We start from the raw sequence: 19,212 nt of genomic DNA, 5'->3' as shown, positions 1-19,212 counted from the left end.
CATATCTAAGTGAAAATCTGTGACACCTATTTAGAGATGTAAGATTACAAAAAATGGAAATTACAGTTGTTATGTGTGTAACGAAAATTAAAATATTGATTGACGGATAAAGTCCTTGCGAGAATATTTGACATCGATTTAATACCCGATTTTTGTGCGGTCAAGTACTAATGAAAGTGCCACCCTATTTTTACTTATTCGTTTCTCACAGAGAAGATCCAAGAGGTTAATGCTTTGACTGTTTACTGTGCTAATTGTGTAGATACAGATATGGGTGCTTTTTAGTAGCGCAGACTCAAACACTAACCTCAATGGTGACAATCTACGCTTAAAAGATAATATTTTATATACAACGAGCTTTACGTATTTGGGCCAAAGATTTCTAAACTAACTATTCCAGTTTTTGCTTATTAGCATTAGCAAGAAAACTAGTGATTATTAGTAAAAAATCTTAGCACGATGTTATTATTACTTTTAGGTTGGAAATTAAGCACAAGAATAAACCAATAAAAGTGGTATACTGTGCTAATGTTTTAGGACCTCTTATGAAGATTTATACTTTGGATGGTTTATCTTTGCTCCATCTGTTATATATGGCAACGAGTCTATCTCTTTGATGGATTGGACTGCCACTGTTCAGTTTTTGTTATACACAGAGACATATCTAGCACATTAGTTGCCAAAGACATATCCATTGGGGAAAGCTTAGGTTATAGATCCCTCTGCAAAAACATTAAAAAAGATATTTCCGAATATATTCCATCTTTGGAAAATTTCTGGCTACATCACAGGCAGTTATTTAATTTCAAAATCCTTACTTATTCTTGAATTTCTTCAGATTGTCACTTTGTTAGAATTTATTTTGTTTAACTACTTAAGTGTTTTAATTAAATATTTTTCTCCTTATTTCTTAATTCAGCTATTCTTTTTAGCATAATTTCAATTAAATTTAAAAAGTATTTATTTACTACCAACAGAAAGAATATTTCTGTATTCAGTCTTAAGTAAGTAACTTCACAGTTGCATTAATTCAGTGCTCAACAACTCGAAACTGCACTTTTTCGCAGATCCTTATGATTTGAATCTTTTACTGAATTTATACAAGAACACAAACTCTATCTTTCATAATTTATTCATGTTCATTTAAAGTAACAAAGAACTTCTTAAGCGCAGATTTTAACATTTTTTATGCAAAATATATTATTTTAAGTGTACTCGACAAATTCTTCTTTCGAGGAATAGTAAAGTTTTTTTTTTTGACTTTACTATTTTTTTATAAAAAGTAATATTTTTCCTAATTTATTGTTGTGTCTAAAATTTTAAAGTTCTTGAAAATATTCTCAAGTATAAAGTATTAAGTATTAATAAAATAATACAATTTTAATATTGAAATATTTTAATAGAAAATTCTTTAATAAAACTAATTAATTGTCGTTTTATAAATTATTACATTTAATTTTATTAAGTATTTAAATACTTCTAACCTGGTTCTTAGTTTTCTCTCTATTAAGAAATTCACTAATGTAAATTCGATGTGAGTGAAATGAATGTATATAGATACTTAGAAAAAGTACAAAATGTGTTTTTTAATTTATGCAAATTTAGTTTAAGTTCATTAATTCTAAATTTAAATTAATTAATTTAATTTAAAAAATGCTTAATTTTCAGATTAAAAAAATTAAATTTTATCATTTTAATTTGTTTCTTCTTATTTTTTTTATTAAAGTTATAAACATCTTATTTCCAAAAAATAGAAATATAAATAAAATGGTAACGACGATTTTACTATATTTACTGTATAATATTACTATATAAAAACAGCATTAACTCTTTTCTTTAATCTAATTCATTACAGTATAAAAATACATACAATATACATAACTGTGATTTATTCAAAACCAACATATTTCTAAAGATCAGTGATAATTAGTATGTCAGCCTTAAATATAATTAATATAAATTTCACTTTATTATTATAAATGAAACTATGAAAATAAAATTTTTAGTTATAAATCTATATTTTGTATTAACTATTTCTTTATAAAAAACCAATATTTTTTTGATCATATTTCATTTAAAATATAATTAAAATTATTAATACTCTTTTAATTAATAAAAAGTACACACTATTTTAATGGCTAATATCATATTTACACTGCAGCTTAAACAACTTATATTAATGAAATTAAGATTTACTCGTTTCCATTGACATAAGCTGATTTGTGCATTCTTTGTTTACATTTTATGAAACATATGACAAATATTTCAAATTGCGGGAAATTTATTTTTAAGGGTTGCATTAAACATTTTTCACCTCAAATGAGTTGATTTATTTATAATGAACTCATTTATATAAAAGCGCTTTGTGTGATAAATTCTTCTCATTAGCAGCTTTAATGAGCAAAACTGCTTAAATGAAGCAAGTCAAAACGTTGTATAAAACTAAGTTAATTTACGTATATTGAGAACTCTATATAAGAACTCTATTGTGTTTCCATTATTGTTGTCAAAAAGATACAAAACAAACAGCAAATATTTATCAATGAAAATATTTGAATGAATATACAAATTTCAAAAAAGTTTTAAATATATAAATTCAAATATCTATTTCATGACCTTTAAAAACTAACTTTTGACCTCATATAAAAGAGTAATAATTCCAAATAAACTTATTGCAAAACAATTTGAAATTTTTATTACTTATTTATGTTTCAATTAAATCGTTTAAAGGTACATAAAAATATTTAAAAATTTATAATATTATAAAATAATATAAAAATATTGCAAAACTATTTGAAATCCTCATTACTCATTTATGTTTCGATTAAGTCGTTTAAAGGTACATAAAAATATTTAAATATTTATAATCAAAAGAAATAAGTAAAGAATTTAAAAAAAATTTACTAAGCAATTTTCGTATAAAAAATAATATGAAGTACTAAAAATATATAGCTATAATTTTGTTTTTTGTTATAATTTTTTTTTTCTGGTTTTTAAAAATATTTAATTCATGAAGGATAAAGTTTTAGAATAAAAATAGAAAATAATATACAAAAAAATCCCAAAAATATTATAAATTTAATTTCAAACAAAACTACCAAAACTTTTTGAACGCAAACTACAACTTCAACCAGAGAAAAATTACAAAATTACAAATGAATTAAGTTTGAGGTGAAGGTTACTGAAATCACAAAATGCATAATTTCTCCGAAATATTAGGTTGAATTGTACAGATTTCAGAGAAATAAATACTTTTATTTTTTTCGTAAAATGAAGTTGAAAATTAACCTTACAGACAAACGCGTTCTTCGAAAATTAAAAAAAAAAATTTTAATTTGTTGATGTGGTTTGAAAAATATGCTTAGTATCATTCTAATTACAAAAAAATCAAATGAAGTATAATACAATATAACACCTATATACATAAATAATTATAAAATATTATAATAATATAAGAGATCAATTAAGATTCAATAGCAATCTAAAAACTAGTCTGAGGCGGTATTTATTTAAAAATGCAGTCTAATATACAAACTCATATTTTTTCTTAAGGTCTTTTTCGATAGCTCAGCTATTGGTCTTAGTATTACATTCACAAAAGATAGGGGTTAAAATATTTCCGAGAACAGTTTTGTGTGTCGTAAAAAGTGACTAAAATCAATTTAGCACCACCATATACTGTTCTGGAGCAAAAATGGTGTTAAATCGATTTTCACTTGCGCCACTTCACCACAAGTGAAATCTGGTACTAGAGAATCTTGGTGCCCGGAACTTTGGTTGTGTCTGACGAACCAACTTTTCGTAAGAGAATATCATCGTAACTGTGATTGAGACTTATAGTTACAATAGAAGAGTGTTAGCATTTCTGCTTTCACTCAATATAATATATATTGTTGCGAAGATACAATTCGATTTAAGTTAACTAAGATAATTTTGAATTATGTCAGTTAGTTAGTAAATAAGTTTTTAAATGTGGTTGGTTATTTTAAGGAATAAAGTTGTGTGTTCTTCAGAATATAAATAACGGTTATAATTAATACAAGTTAAACATTATTCACTTATCAGGATCCAGTGTTATCGAACGAAGCGTTAGAATAAACGTAACATTGGTGTCAGAAGTGGGATCCTGATAAATAAAATGGTTAAGCTTGGACAGTTAACCGTAGTGCAGTTAAAGCGGCAACTGGAGAAGCTGGGGCTTAGCACAGGTGGTGTTAAGACGGAGCTGCAGGTAAGGCTGCGTGAGGCTTTGGAGGCGAGCGGTATAAATGCGGAAGTGGAAGAATTCCCTGAAGAGATAATTGTAGCGGGAGAAGTTAAACAGGTAGGTAATAGTGAAATGATGGAGCTTATGATGAAGATGATGCAGCAGATGAAGGAACATGCAGAGCAGACTTCCACTGAGCTTAAGAAAAACGCAGAGCAGACTTTCTGTGAATTCAAAGATTTAAAAAAAGAGTTGTGGCAACTTGCCGGGATAACAGCAGAGGCGCAAGAAAAGTTGTCGAAAAGGGTTGATGAAACGAATCAGAATATTCAAGTGTTTGATGAGAAGGTGTACCAGTTAGAAAATCGATTGGATGATTTGTCGTCGAATCGTCATTCGTTAGCGAGTGTTCGCCAGACTGGGGAAGTAAAATTAAAACCACCGGTGTGTGGTGGAACCGCGACGTTTGAAGTTTTCCAGTTACAGTTCGAGACTACTGCTGCTGCAAATCGTTGGGGTGAAGATGAGAAAATGGCAGCTAAAACAGATTCCTGATAAGGCACGTAGGAATTACTATGAGTTAATTGGCTTATTAAAGCGTAGGTATGGCAGCGATTTTATGTCACCGCTACGCAGAGTAGAACTGAAGGCAAGAGTACAACGGCTTGGCGAGAGTCTTCAGGAATATTCCGCGGATATCGAACGTTTATGCAATTTAGCGTATATTGGCAGTTCTAGTGACTTTATTAAAAAAAATAAAATTGATGTTTTTATTGATGGCATACGTGATCCAGAAACCAGACGACAGGTGGTAATGTTTCCAAAGCTAATTTACGCTGGAACAGTTGGCAGTGCGTTAACGTACGAGGCTGCCGGTATAATGTGTTGCTTTACAGCAAAAGTACAGAAAATGGAAACTGGAGTGAAGGCAGGAAGAAAGACAAGAAGGAAGGCAAAAGGAAAGACAGAAGGGAAGGCAGGAAGAAAGACAAAAAAGAAGTCAAGAAAGGAGGTGAAAAGAAATAGAGGAAAGAGAAGAAAAGAAAGAAGGATTAGAGAGAAGACAAGAAAGAAGATAAGAGGGAGAAGAAGACTGATTCAAATAATGAATAGGGAAAAAAGAAACAGAAAAAAGAGAAGAAAGAAAAGGATGAAAGACTCTTTCGGTTTATATAGTTATGATTTTATGTTAATCGGCTTTGGTATAGCGGAATCAGTTGAAATTAACATCTGCTTGGACGAGCAAGAGTCCCCATATGTTATATATGTTGAGGGTACTCCATTTGAAGTAGATTTTATGATTGCCCATGGAATTACGTTGGACTTAGGACAACGTATCCTACGGAGCGCTGTAATGGAATGTCCATTGAATACTGGCAGTGAGCATTGCGATAGGGTGCGACAGGTTCGATTGAATCGACGACAGAGAATACCGGCAAATTCAGAAGCGATTGTATGGGGAACACTAGACGCGAATAAAAGGACGAACAGATGCTGGATTGTAGAAGCCATGGAAAATGTCGGAGTCGATAATATCGTACTTGCACGAACTTTGGTGCATCCGTTCAGGATTAATCAGGAAATCAAATATGATGCGGAGACCGCAGAGGACTTGTTGGTCGCGAATTAGTTGTCTTATAAAGATATACCGTTAAACGTTGATGCCAACCTCACAGATGATAAGAACGTGACAATTGATGTAAATGTCTTGTTTCATGAGGATACCACAGATGACGTATTGGCTACGGGTAGTGAATTTAATGCTGATGTCAGAGATGTCTTGTTCGTTTCGGACATAACAAATAATGAGAATAAGATGAAAGTAGTTCATTTGGAACGGTTGGCGCGTTGTGATGAAGATATAGTGACACTTGTTCGGGACGAACAAGTTTAGGTGGAGGGCAATGTTGCGAAGATACAATTCGATTTAAGTTAACTAAGATAATTTTGAATTATGTCAGTTAGTTAGTAAATAAGTTTTTAAATGTGGTTGGTTATTTTAAGGAATAAAGTTGTGTGTTCTTCAGAATATAAATAACGGTTATAATTAATACAAGTTTAACATTATTCACTTATCAGGATCCAGTGTTATCGAATGAAGCGTTAGAATAAACGTAACAATATGTTATATATATGTTATGTTATAATATATATGTTATATATATGTTATGTTATAATATATATATATACTCAATATATGTTAGCATTTTTGTAATCGGGCGTTGGGGCTCAAGAAGCAGCAGATATACTATAAATAGGCCTTACTCTTCAACAAGGAAGAAATTAAATACTAGCATATAATTGTAGTACAGACGGAATAGGATTTCTATTAGCACAATATCTTGACACATATATTAAGAACACTGCGGCGTTAAGTCCTTGCTGTAGTCAACCATTTAAAGTAACTTGGGAGTTATTGTCTGGAATCAAGTGCATTAAATGGTATGTATTAACGCAATTGGTTATTCCAGCGTGATCTTAGAATCTATAAGCAATTGTTTCAGTAGTATGCAACATCCATACAATATGTTAGGAAGAGGCATTAGCAAGAGACTTTAGCAAGAGTCTTTAGCAAGAGACTTGTTATTTTCTGTCGCTCTTCGAAGGGACTCAAAACAACTAATTTCGATAAGAAAACTCTTCAGTAGATCTATGATTCCCTACTTGTTTGCAACGAGTATCGAATTAGATGGAATGATGAGTTATATGAGCTATATCGCGATATTATCGTATTTAAGCCCATAACAATTCAGCGACTTCACTGACTTGATCATGTCATGCGAATGGAAGAAGTACTCCGGCTAGAAAGGTGTTCGATTAGTAGAGTAATCAAATATGAGAACAGAATTCTATCTTACATATCCGGCATTTTATAATAGTAACTAACATTGTTACAAACAATTTTGATAGGGAGTGCAAAAAACTTGAACTTGAAGAAAATCTATCGTAAAAGGCAAATGTTTGGTGAGTTAAATAAATCGAATACAATCATATTAGCAATGCTCAAAAACGAAGTTCAAGTGTAATAGTTTCAAATATTCAAGTAAAATTCTGAAGTTATTCCAAAGCACAGGCTCGATGAAAAGCCAAATACTGAATTTTGTATCTCTGTGAAGTTTTTATTCGTAATAGGTTGCATTGTGTTTGATTGATTGCAGTTACAGGTCAGCCAATATCTTTTTGCTGTCCATACCCAGCAGCAGTAGAAAACGCAGTACAGGACTTCTGCATCTTTGGTGGAAAACCAAGCAACCAACGACTTGCAGACAATCGGTACTAGCAATAGGTGACAGCAAGCCACTGATCGGGCTGGTTGACTGAGGCTACTTTATGAAGCCAACGGCGACTAAGTAAATAAGTACTTTTGTTGATATCTTCACATTATCATATAATATGATGAGTATTATTGAATCGAATAAAAAATTCTATTGGCACATTTTCTATATAACTAATAACTAAGCATTAAATGCATTAAAGTAACTAAATTCCACCAATTAAACAATTTTTACAATAGACCGACATATTTCAGAAGCTATCATAATCATTTTTACACCAAAGAAAAGGTCAAAATATGCATTTGGCAAAGATTAGAAAACAATTGTGAAACTGTTTCTGACTCTAGCCAAAATTATATACAATAAATGCAATACAAATATGCAACAACAACAACAACAGCAATAGCAACAATAACCACCAAAAACAGCCACAAATGCACTGGCATTAATGCCATAATTTAACTTTCGTTCTCTTTGGCGGTATTTTGTGTGCTGCAACTCCGCTTCAGCTGTCTGTCAGCCTGCCAACTTGCAGTATCCTTCGAACAAACACAAACAAAACTCACATAAATTATTCAAATTCTGCTATAACCAAATTCTAAAGAAAAATATAAAAGCAATGTAAATGCAAAAAACAAACAAAACAAAAAATCTGTGTAATTCACTAACAGAAGATATACAAACTACAACACACACAAACAAATACTTACATACAGAATTATGCATTTGTTGCTGGCATTTGTTGGTTTGAGAGATGCAAAATCATATCCTTGCTGTTGCGTTTGCTGTAACTCGTAACAGATACTGTAACGTTAAATTTTAGTAGACATGTTACACAATTACGCATACAGTCAAATAAACACACATACCGCAGCACCGCTGCACACAAATACGCAACTTTTAATACAAACACATTAATTTAATGCCATTTTGCTAGTTTACATTGCTATTGCTATTGCTGTTGCTGTTGCTGTTGGTGTTGATGTTACAGATGTTGTTGCTGCTGTTATTGCTGTTGTTGTTGCTGTTATTGTTGCTGTTGTACGTTTATGTTAATGTTGATGGCACGTTCCACTGTTGAAGGAACCAAATTTTGCGCATAAATTAAGTAATTTAATAGCGTTAAGTTTATTGTTCGTTGACTAAAATACTGCTGCTATTGTTGAATGTATGTGTGTCTGTGCATTGAAGCCTTTTCGCAGGACATTGTGAAAATATTTTTAACTAAAAATTATGTGATTTCCACATTTTATCAGTTAAAGATAAACGCGTGCTAGCATTTCTATTTTTATTTAATGAATTCACATTTTCTCTAATGTTTAATGTATTTTCAGTTTTTAAGGCCATAAAAAACATTTTCAAACGCATAAAATTTTAATTATTCGTAAGTTAACGCTTAATGGCTCATTTATAATGCATTGCAGCTGTTGAGTTTGAACTATGAAATGAAATTATTTCCTTTAGCTACAAATTAGCAATCAATAAGCAACAAAATGTTGAGCATAGCGTATGAGTAACATTGTACATATGACAAATAATTGCTTCATTTGATTTACATTCTATTGAGAACGCTCTAACGGGCTTTGTTTTTCATTCAATATTAACAATTAACATTTTTCAAAAAATCAATCTAAGGACCGGTGTAGATAAAAATAGTCGCTTCGATTTATGAACTTGTACTGAATTTACTGGACCTCCTGGGTTAAAGGTATTTTCTCATAAAAAGTCCACTAAATCGTTTTGATAAACTATAAAGTGAAGTTGCAGAAAATAATTCAAAAGTTGATAAATATGTTGGCTTAATTTTGCCTAATCATTTGACTATGATATAGGGAACTGCTTTGCTAATAGTTGATGAAAAGCAAAAAAGTGACGATGTTTTAGGTATTGTTTGAAGCTGTTAAAATGCGATAAAAATGATTTTTTTTGCTTTAGTATTTAACAATAGACAAAATTTAGACACACCACTTAACTCCAGAGTAAAGTCTTTGCTCAGCTGAGCGGATAGCAGCCAGTGAACCTCACCCAAAGCCGCCAAAAACGAAACAGACAGCTTACAAAGTAATGACGTCTGTATTTTGAGTTGTACGTCGAATTTTATTCATAAACTACCTTAAAAAAAGCCAAATCGATGCGATGGTTATATGTCCCAACTGTTGCGTTTGAAGGAAGAAATCGCTGAAAAACAACTCGATGAAGAATAAAAAAGTCTTATTTAACCAAAACAATGCGCTGTAACACAAGTCCTTGGCATTTGACCACTATCAAATTACATGAATCACGCTTTGAATTTCTTCTAAACTCGCCTTGTTTGCCAGATTTGACTCAAAAAAGTAAGGAAGAGATTTGATTCCGATGAAAAAGTCACCTAAACTAAGACATATTTTAAAACCAACGATAAATTATTCTTCAAAAGAGGGATCGATGTACTAGAGAAGCGCTGAAATGTTAGATTGAATGAATGAAGTTGAAATTATTGTTTTATTGGTTATCCTTTGGACTTATCAGACATATCTTTAAATGAATATCAATCACTAATCTAATCACTATAAATAGACAAATTATTTATCGATGACTATTATTTCAGGAATATATTTGCCTGTTCGTGTATTTAACTGTATATTAGCTCGATTATAAATCTTTTTGAAGATTATTCAGGGAATACCAAACTCTTTGAACAAAACCTTTAAAGTATTGACACGTTCTTAGAGATTTATTTTGTAGCTATAAACATAGAATGACAAAATCTTACAAAATCGCTTACTTATATGCTAAAGTATATTTAATTATAATAACAATTTTTATCTGAACTTCATGAATGCTTCTTTTATTAGCAAATAAATTTGATGACATCAGTTTGACAGATTTTCTGATTATTTAGAGACTTGAGTGAGGATTTTTCGTACGCATTTTAAAATTTTATTAGCACGAACAGAAAATTATGAATTCAATGACACTTGCGTGTACGAAATAGTGTAATTTGAAAGGTTATATATGCATTTATGATGGAAATTATAAATCAAGGTAACAGTAAGTTACACAATTTACGTGCTGGTACAAACCGACGCGTGCACCAACATACCGGATGGATACACTGATGAATACTTATGAACACATTGACTACAATGAAAGCGGATGTAGTACATCATTGGTGCACAATTTCACCAGACAATGTTTAGTTCTGCGTTCTAGTCAGAGAGAAAATCCACTCAATAAAATGCACACAAGCGGATTCAATAACCCGCGTTAGAGCTTGCAGTTAAACTAGCTGAAATGAAGTCAATTGATTTTGCCACTGTAAGAATGTTAACATCCACAAATAAAACAAACCGGAAACACATTTTAGTAAGTTTCCATCAGCAAAATATTGACGTCTATTTGCACTTGAGTCAAGCTGAGTAGTTTTTGTGCGAATTGATATATAATGCCATGCACTTGAGCTGATATCTTTCGATGTTTCTGCGTTGCAGTGGTTTATTGAGAACCACAAGCGAACAATGTGCATCTTGTCAGCAATGATTACAAATTTATTTGACTTGACATATAGAAGCTAAGAAATCCATCATAACGTCAGTGAACTATGTCGTTGTCACTTGGCGGTTTTTGTGCAATTTCGATAAATAAAAGCGTCGAAGAAAAGGGCTATCAGAAAAATCCGAAAAATTCAAAAAGGCGATGTCATCACAGACAGACAACACCAAAAATAAGTGTGATGTATTAGATTTCGTCCGCCAAGACTGAGTCCAAATAAATTGATTTTTTGTCTTCTCAACATTTTCATTTGGTTTGACTCTTAGCGTTTGATTTCTTTCCACTTGCGATTTGACAGATTTGCGTGGATTTTTAGGGTTCTTTGTTACTAAAAGCAGCAATTCACTTTTTATTTGCCAAATTGTTTACATGTGCACTTGAGCTGTCAACCGAGTGTGTCAAAGAGATGTACGATGGGCTTAGATGGGTAAACGTTTAAACGTTTTGCTTAAGCAAAATTAATAAAATGAATATTGGTTCCCTACACATATTGGATTGTCTAGAGTTGGTGTTTACACGTGTATATTAAAGATCAACATATCAACTTTAGGCTACTCAAGTATTTGTTATATGAAAGTCTGACAGAGTTCAACAAAGTACATTCAAAAATCCAATTATGCACATAATAATTTAGAATTCTTGTAAGGTGGGGTGTAAATTTATTGACAGTTATTTAAAAATGAAATAATATTGCTTACTTTTGTAGTAACTTTAATTTACTTAAGTTCTTGCTTCATTGAAGTAAGTGTCAGTCAACAAAAAATATAAGAGATGTCTTAGTCTATATAAATCTAAACTTAAATTAATCAATTCTTTTTTAAGCCCACAAATTCTTGTTACCCACTCTGTTCTAAAGCTGGGATTGAACGTCACAGTTTTCATCAATTAATCAATTGTTTTCGAGGTAGACATTACCCTTGTTAATCAATCTATTGTATTAGAAACTCTATTGTGAAAGAAACTATTAATAACAATAAATATTCTTGTTTGTTGTATTAAATTGTTTTTTAAGTATTCTAAAGATGAAATTAAAAGACTTCTGCGTGTCTCCTTGGCCAGCTTTAGCATTTTAGGTTTTACCAAAGGTTCAAAATGAATTTTAAACCTCTGAGTTTCTTACACGGCAACACAATGAGCCAACAAACTTACGTGATCTTAGGATCGCCGATATTACTTAACCTAACCTACATTAATTATACTAATAAAAACAACATCATTTAATGTCAACTAGTATATGCAATTTTTTTATTGATTACACGAGTAATGATCCATATGGCTCGTCTTTTTGTTGTTGGTGATTTTCATACACAAATTTCCAATTTTAAAGCCCGTTATCTGAAAAACCAATTTATGTTAACATATAGCCTAAAGATATAACTTGTTTAAAATAGCTGTATTACAAAAATCAGAATTTCAACAGCCGTGCCCAGGAAATCAGAATCGTGCCGAATAAATATAATAAGAATTTGATGTTAAAATTTTTTTTATTTCTTAGTTCAAATATAAGAATATGGTTTAGCTGGTTTTAATGTGAATATGTTTAACTTTAAACCTCAATATATCGAAAACTAAACTCTGTTCACATATAGTATAATGGAAAACGTTGTTTAAAATAACTTATCTACTTAAATCTATTGTAAAACAGGAATAGTTTTCATTAAGAATATTGAGAATTAGAATAAAAAAAAATTATATAGTTACATATATATAGTTTCTATAATTATTAATTAAATAATATATTTCTTTTGTTATAAAGAAACATATACAATACATTACATTCCTACATACGATATCTTGCTACGCTATTAAATACAATTTTACTCTCCTTTAAACTATAAAGCCAGAACAATTATCCTATTACCCCAAAATAAATTTAAATTTATTGCCACACAGCAAATGGAAGACATAAACAAAATTATTGCTAAGTATTATTTATTTAAAGTAAATGAAATAGTCTCTTAAGCATTTAGTGCCGCTTTATTTACTGTTTTAAACGATCTCACTGAAACGTGATGTATGTTCGGCACAATTGTACTGGATATATGACAAACCATTTCACACAAGAGTATCAAATTACGATTAATAAGGTAATAAATTTTACACAGCAATGAACACATTCATTCAACATACACGCAGGTATATGAATACACTCATAGATACAGAGATACACACGTACACAAAGCAATTTAACACATTTTTGCTGCTATCAACTTAAGAATCAAACATAAAAATATCAACAAAACTCCAAAGATGACAATGACTATGACAAATTGCAGGTAAGGCAATTAAATAATGTGAAACGCCCCATTAAATGTGAGCGTCATTTGCACTGGTAATTTTTATGTGCAAAAGCTTTAGCTTACGAAAATAAGGTTGAGCGTTGATGTATATGGTATATGGCAACCCTGCATCAACAAAACTTACTACATACTTACATTTTACTCCGCAAATAATTGTTGCTACTTAAATAAAATAAAAATAAAAACAATAAATGTGAAATGTGACAACAGTGGAGTATGAGCAATAAAGACACATTAAAAGAACAAAAACAATGAAGTGCACAACTTACAAAAACAAACATACAAGTATAAGACAAAAATAAAATAAAACAACAACAAAAATAATATTAACAGCAACAACTTCATTTGTCACGACGAAAATAACTACTTACTTTCAATTTTGCAGTTGACTTCATAAAATGCCATTTAAGTTGCTTTTAAATTTTTGTTGTTCTCTTTGTAGTTGTTGTTTTCATTGTTTTTATTGTTATTCTTTTGTTTTTTGTTGTTCTTTCTGGTAGTTGTTGTTTTCATTGTTTTTGTTTTTGTATTTATTCACTTAACTTTTTTTTCACATTAATTTGTTGTAGCTTTTATGCACGTGAAATGTTGCTTTTATAAAAGCTTCATAGGTTTATATATGTAGTATAAAATATTATAAATAATCACAGATAAATATATTTTTATTTTTTATTTTTACTTTTATATTTAAATTACAGAAAATTGCTAGAATTCCATTAGCACCACACTATTTTTATCACAGTTCGATTCACTTAAAATAACTGAATGCAGTTTACCGGTTAATGTTAATAGATGTATTTTTTTGTGTTTTTATTTATTTGAGTGTAAAGTGCCATTAATAAATGTAAGAAAAGCACAATCAATTAATGAAAATAAATTAAATAAATTTGCAAACGATTTAAAAATATTTATTATTAATAAGAATTTAAGAGAATATAACAACAAGATCATAGCTCAAATCAACTCAAATTAAGCTCAATTTGTTTTGCAAGTCGTAGCAAAGTTAAACCACTAAACTTAAAGTTGTTGTTTTTTTTCTGTTTATTTGAATCTTCAGTTTTCATATTTTTGCTTTCTTATTTTTGAGTGACTTTAATACCGTAAACTTTACCCCAAATAAAAAAGACATTCTACTTTTTATTATGCACATATAAAAATATAACAAAACTATAATTTTAAAAAATTATTGCTGAGAATCAGATAAGATTTATTTTTGAATATTTTTAAATATTATAAAAATATAAAAATAGTACTGAAATTTAACAATTAAAAATAACTATATTTAATTAATAACTCTAAATATATAAAAAAAACCTAAAAACAAATAGGAAGTAAACCATTAAACAGAAAAAAAAATAATACAAATTAGAGAATTAAAACATGATTATAACTTATAATTATAAGCTCACACAAAAGGGAGCTTATACAGCACAAGAAAAGACTAAAAATTGAAAAACTTATTTAAATTTTATACAGTTGTAGCTTATACATTTTTTGGAAAGTTTGCTGGTTAAAATTTAACAACAAGTTGACTAAGCCTGAATAATATATGAAAAATAAGGCGTTAAGCCAGGTATCCAAAAAGTAACTACGAGCACACCCGTAGCCAGAAGTTTATAAAAGGGTCACATTCGGATAATTTTGAGTAAAATTAAAAAATTTTTTGAATTATCGAATACGCATGAAATAATATATTAATATATATATTCAAATATATAATATATATTTAGAATAGAATAGTTTTGAAATTTAACAATTAAAAATAAAAAATATAATTAATTAATTAATTGAATTATTCTACAGCTGGTTTATGATTTCGTTCTAATAAATACAGCAAGTAAAATTGTTAATAAAAACTTTCATAGCAAAAGTAACAAAACTCTAGCAAAAATATGCGAACAAAAAAGTCAAGTACGGCTTTGGATCAGTTGGTTAAGGTGCGCTGATTCTGAGCTTCACATTTGGCAGGACCCGAGTTCGATTCCTGGTACTTGCAGTCTCAAAAATAATTATTTACGAATAATTAAATATAAAAATTATTTCCAAGACCACTGATGAAGGGTATTTGGCAATACACGAAACAGCTGTATGGTCAGCCAAAAATTCAATTAATTAAAATAATTTAAAAAATAAATTTTTGTTGTTGTTTCACTTCTGTCCGAAAACCTCTTTATATATTTATTTATGTAAATATAGGTTATCGATTGTTTTTGCATCAAATTTAACAGCGTACGAATTTAGTATTTGGTAGTGTACTATAAAATTAATTAAATAAAAAAATTATATTTACAAAAACCAGTAAAAATAATCCCAAAACAGCCTTATGGTCATTCAGAAATTCAATTAAATAATAATAATAAAAATTTTTTTGTTATAATTCACTACTGTTCGAAAACCTCTCTATAAAAAATAATAGTTAACATTAAGAAACTAGTTCTTTCCGTCATAACTGACGTTAAATACTCAATACAATATTTTTATATAATATAAAATCACTAAAAAAATTATAAATCTAAAAAAAAAATTAATAAGTGTTGCATATTATTTAATTCTTTATATTTTAAAAAAATATAAAGAATTTTATTTTAAGTATTTTATATTAAGTATTTTTAAAAAATATATTACTGCAAAATTTCCATAAAAAAAAATTTATAATTTTTAAAATTTTTTGTCTAAAAGTTTGGTTTAAATTATGTTAAGTTATTTTCTTTAAAAATACATTTATGAGCAATGCAAATTTTACATATTTACAGCAAATTAATTGAAATACTTAAAAATTTAACAATTTTTTTAACACAAAATGCATTTTGCAAAAACGCGACATTTAAAAAAAATATTAATAAAAAAATTTTTAGATTTTTTTGGAAAGATATAAAATATAAAATAAAAAGCAAAATAAAATAAAATAAAAATAAAATATATAGAATACAGAAATATAAAAATTAATTTCAGCATATTAATATTAATATTTGAAGGTTTAATAATTTTTTTAATACAAAATGTATTTTGCAAAAACACATATATAAAAAAATATTTATAAAAAAAATTATGGAAACGATAGATATAAAAATTAATTTCAACATATTAATGTAAATACTTAAAGATTTAACAATTTTTTTATACGAAATGTATTTTACAAAAACACAATACTGAAAAATAAAAATTGAAAAAAAATTTTTTTTGCAGAAGTTAAATAGATATAAAAAATAATTTCAATATATAAATATAAAATATATAAATATACATATAAACATATAAATATAATTTTATTGACACACAAAATTTTAGAATCAAACCAAACAAACAATATTAAAAAATCGTGCGACTAATTTTATTTTCTAATCATTTTTGTTGGGGGTATAATAGTGAATATTTTGTTCTCATTCTGCAAAAACAAGTACTTTTTTAACTGCATATTTAATAACAATAACAATAATAACAAAACAAATAGTATTAGAAAATTTTTTATTCAAACATTAATTCAAATTGTTTCAAATTTATAAACGGTTTATTATTTTTATAATAATCAAAATGAAAATAAAAGTCATTTGAATTTATTTATGATAAAAAATTTGAAAATTGATATAAATAAGTCTTTGATAATGTTAGCAAAAAAATAAAATATATGTATACTTATATATGTTTAAATTTTTTTGTATATAATATACATATACAAACTAATTGAAATAATAAAATAAAAAATAAATAATGAAATAAAAAACAGAAAAAATATAAATAGTTGCTAACTATAGTTCATGAAAAATAAAAATTTGTTCAAAATAATCTCTAGCATCCCTGTAGGAAATTAAACTATTCCAAAAATTAACTAAGAGCAATTGTCAACGTTAAGTTTTAATTTAGTCCATTTATTAAGAAATTAAATAGTTCGTTTTAAGCAACCGTGTCCTAGGAACAAATCAATTTTCTTCCACTATCTAAAATTTAAGTGATATAAGTATTTCCGTTTGAATATGTACGGCAACAGCGATAGCGTAGGTAAATCTTATCGGTTAGCATTCACTTCAGTTCAGTTTTCATTTTACTTATGAAATAAAACATGTTTTTTTTTATAATTTCTTTTAAAAAACTAATGCCGTATAACTCAAGTACAGCTTTCGTTCAGTTGGCTAATGAATACGGACTCTGAGCTTCAAATTTGGCAGGGAACGATTTCAACCTTTATTACTTACAGGCTTAAACATAATTAATTTACGAATAATTGAAGATGTATGATAATGAATATTTGGCTTTACTCGAAACAGGTGTATGATCAGCCAAAAATTCAATTGATTAAAATTAATAAAATTTTGTTGTTGCAATTCACTACTGTTCGTTAAAGGTTAAGATTTATTATTTTATGTACAAAATTTTCTATTGACCTAATTGGTCAATTATGTTCACCTATTGATACAAAAAAAAATTGTTTTCTCAGTAACAATAGTTTAACGTAACTGACAAAGTGCAACATTATAATTATACATAATTAGTTTTAAAAATAACCATTTATTATATTGTATTTTCCCAATAGTCTTATGCGTATTTTATAAATGCAGTTAATAATCTCCAAAACATTTAGAATAAATTTCTATATATTCCATAACTTTTCAATAATTTACTACTATTTCTATGCTCTCAACTAAAGAAATGCTAAAACTTAATCCTACTGTATTGATTTAACCAATGTATTCGGTATTTTCAATTATTTTTATTATTGCAATCCTTCATCACATTCATCAGTTTTTGCAGTCACATCTTACGGAAAATATAAAAACTTTTACATTTTTCTACAATATCTTTTACTATTTCATTAGATTATATTGTTAAAAATCAATTACATCAAAAATTGTAAAAAAGTTTTATATACTGTTTTCTTCTGTTGGTCCTTACGACCGAGCACCGAAACCAACATTGAAAGTTGTTAAAGTAAAGCTCTTTAAATGAAATGCACCCAGTGTCTTACTCTCCTCATTCGTACTGGACCAAATTAAGCCATTTTACTTATTTTTATTCACTTAGATACTTTATCTCTCTCATTTACTGCTGCGGTTACACTTGTCTCTGCCCCGCGCTTATCCCAAATGCAGTTCCACAATTCTCAAGTATTTTTTATATATTTTTATCCTTTGTTGTATATTTATCTGTTAAAGTACTAGTACGCGAAGGACGTTCTCGAAATTGAAATGTCATAAAAATGCTCTTTCATTTAAAAGTGGATTTAGTATCGCGTTGTACATTTTTATATCACTTCTTTTATAGTTTGCTTTTTTTTTACCGGCTTATGTTGATATTTACTATCTGCGAGCGTGTTTATTATCTTAGATTTAAAGTTTAGTATTGCAGATATTTTATACTATTTTTCAGCAAAAATTGTTGGCACTAATTCGTGGAATATTAAATTTCTTCTTTTAATTTCGATTTTCGTGAAAAACTTTTCCAGAACACATTTGCCTCATAGAAGTCAAAAGCAATTATATTTTATTAGGCATTTTATGCTTCATTTAATATTTATTCGAAACGTTACGTGAAACAGTTTAATCGCTTATATAATACAAATGTGTATCTATATGTTTTTATAGTCATATAAATATATACACTACACACTACATACTATATCCTCTTTAATTAATTCAGCATCCTATGGCATTCATTACCTTTGTACGACTACTTCACACATTTTTGTGCCGCAGCTTCAGTGTAGCGATGCTACTTAAAGGATATTAATTAGGTCAAAGTCATATAACGAAATAAATATTTTATTGGAAACCATCCTATAAGCAATTATTTATGTAAAATAAATACCATTGCACTTTGGCAACCATTTAATGGTGTCATAACTGCAATTATTAGAAATGCAACCATTGCAATGAGTTTAAGAAATATTTCACCAAATTATAACTTT

This window comes from Teleopsis dalmanni, chromosome 2, assembly GCF_002237135.1.
Source record: "Teleopsis dalmanni isolate 2A chromosome 2, ASM223713v2, whole genome shotgun sequence".
Taxonomy (NCBI): Eukaryota; Metazoa; Arthropoda; class Insecta; order Diptera; family Diopsidae; genus Teleopsis; species Teleopsis dalmanni.
The sequence above is the reverse complement of the archived record's forward strand: the minus strand, read 5'-3'. Positions refer to the sequence as shown.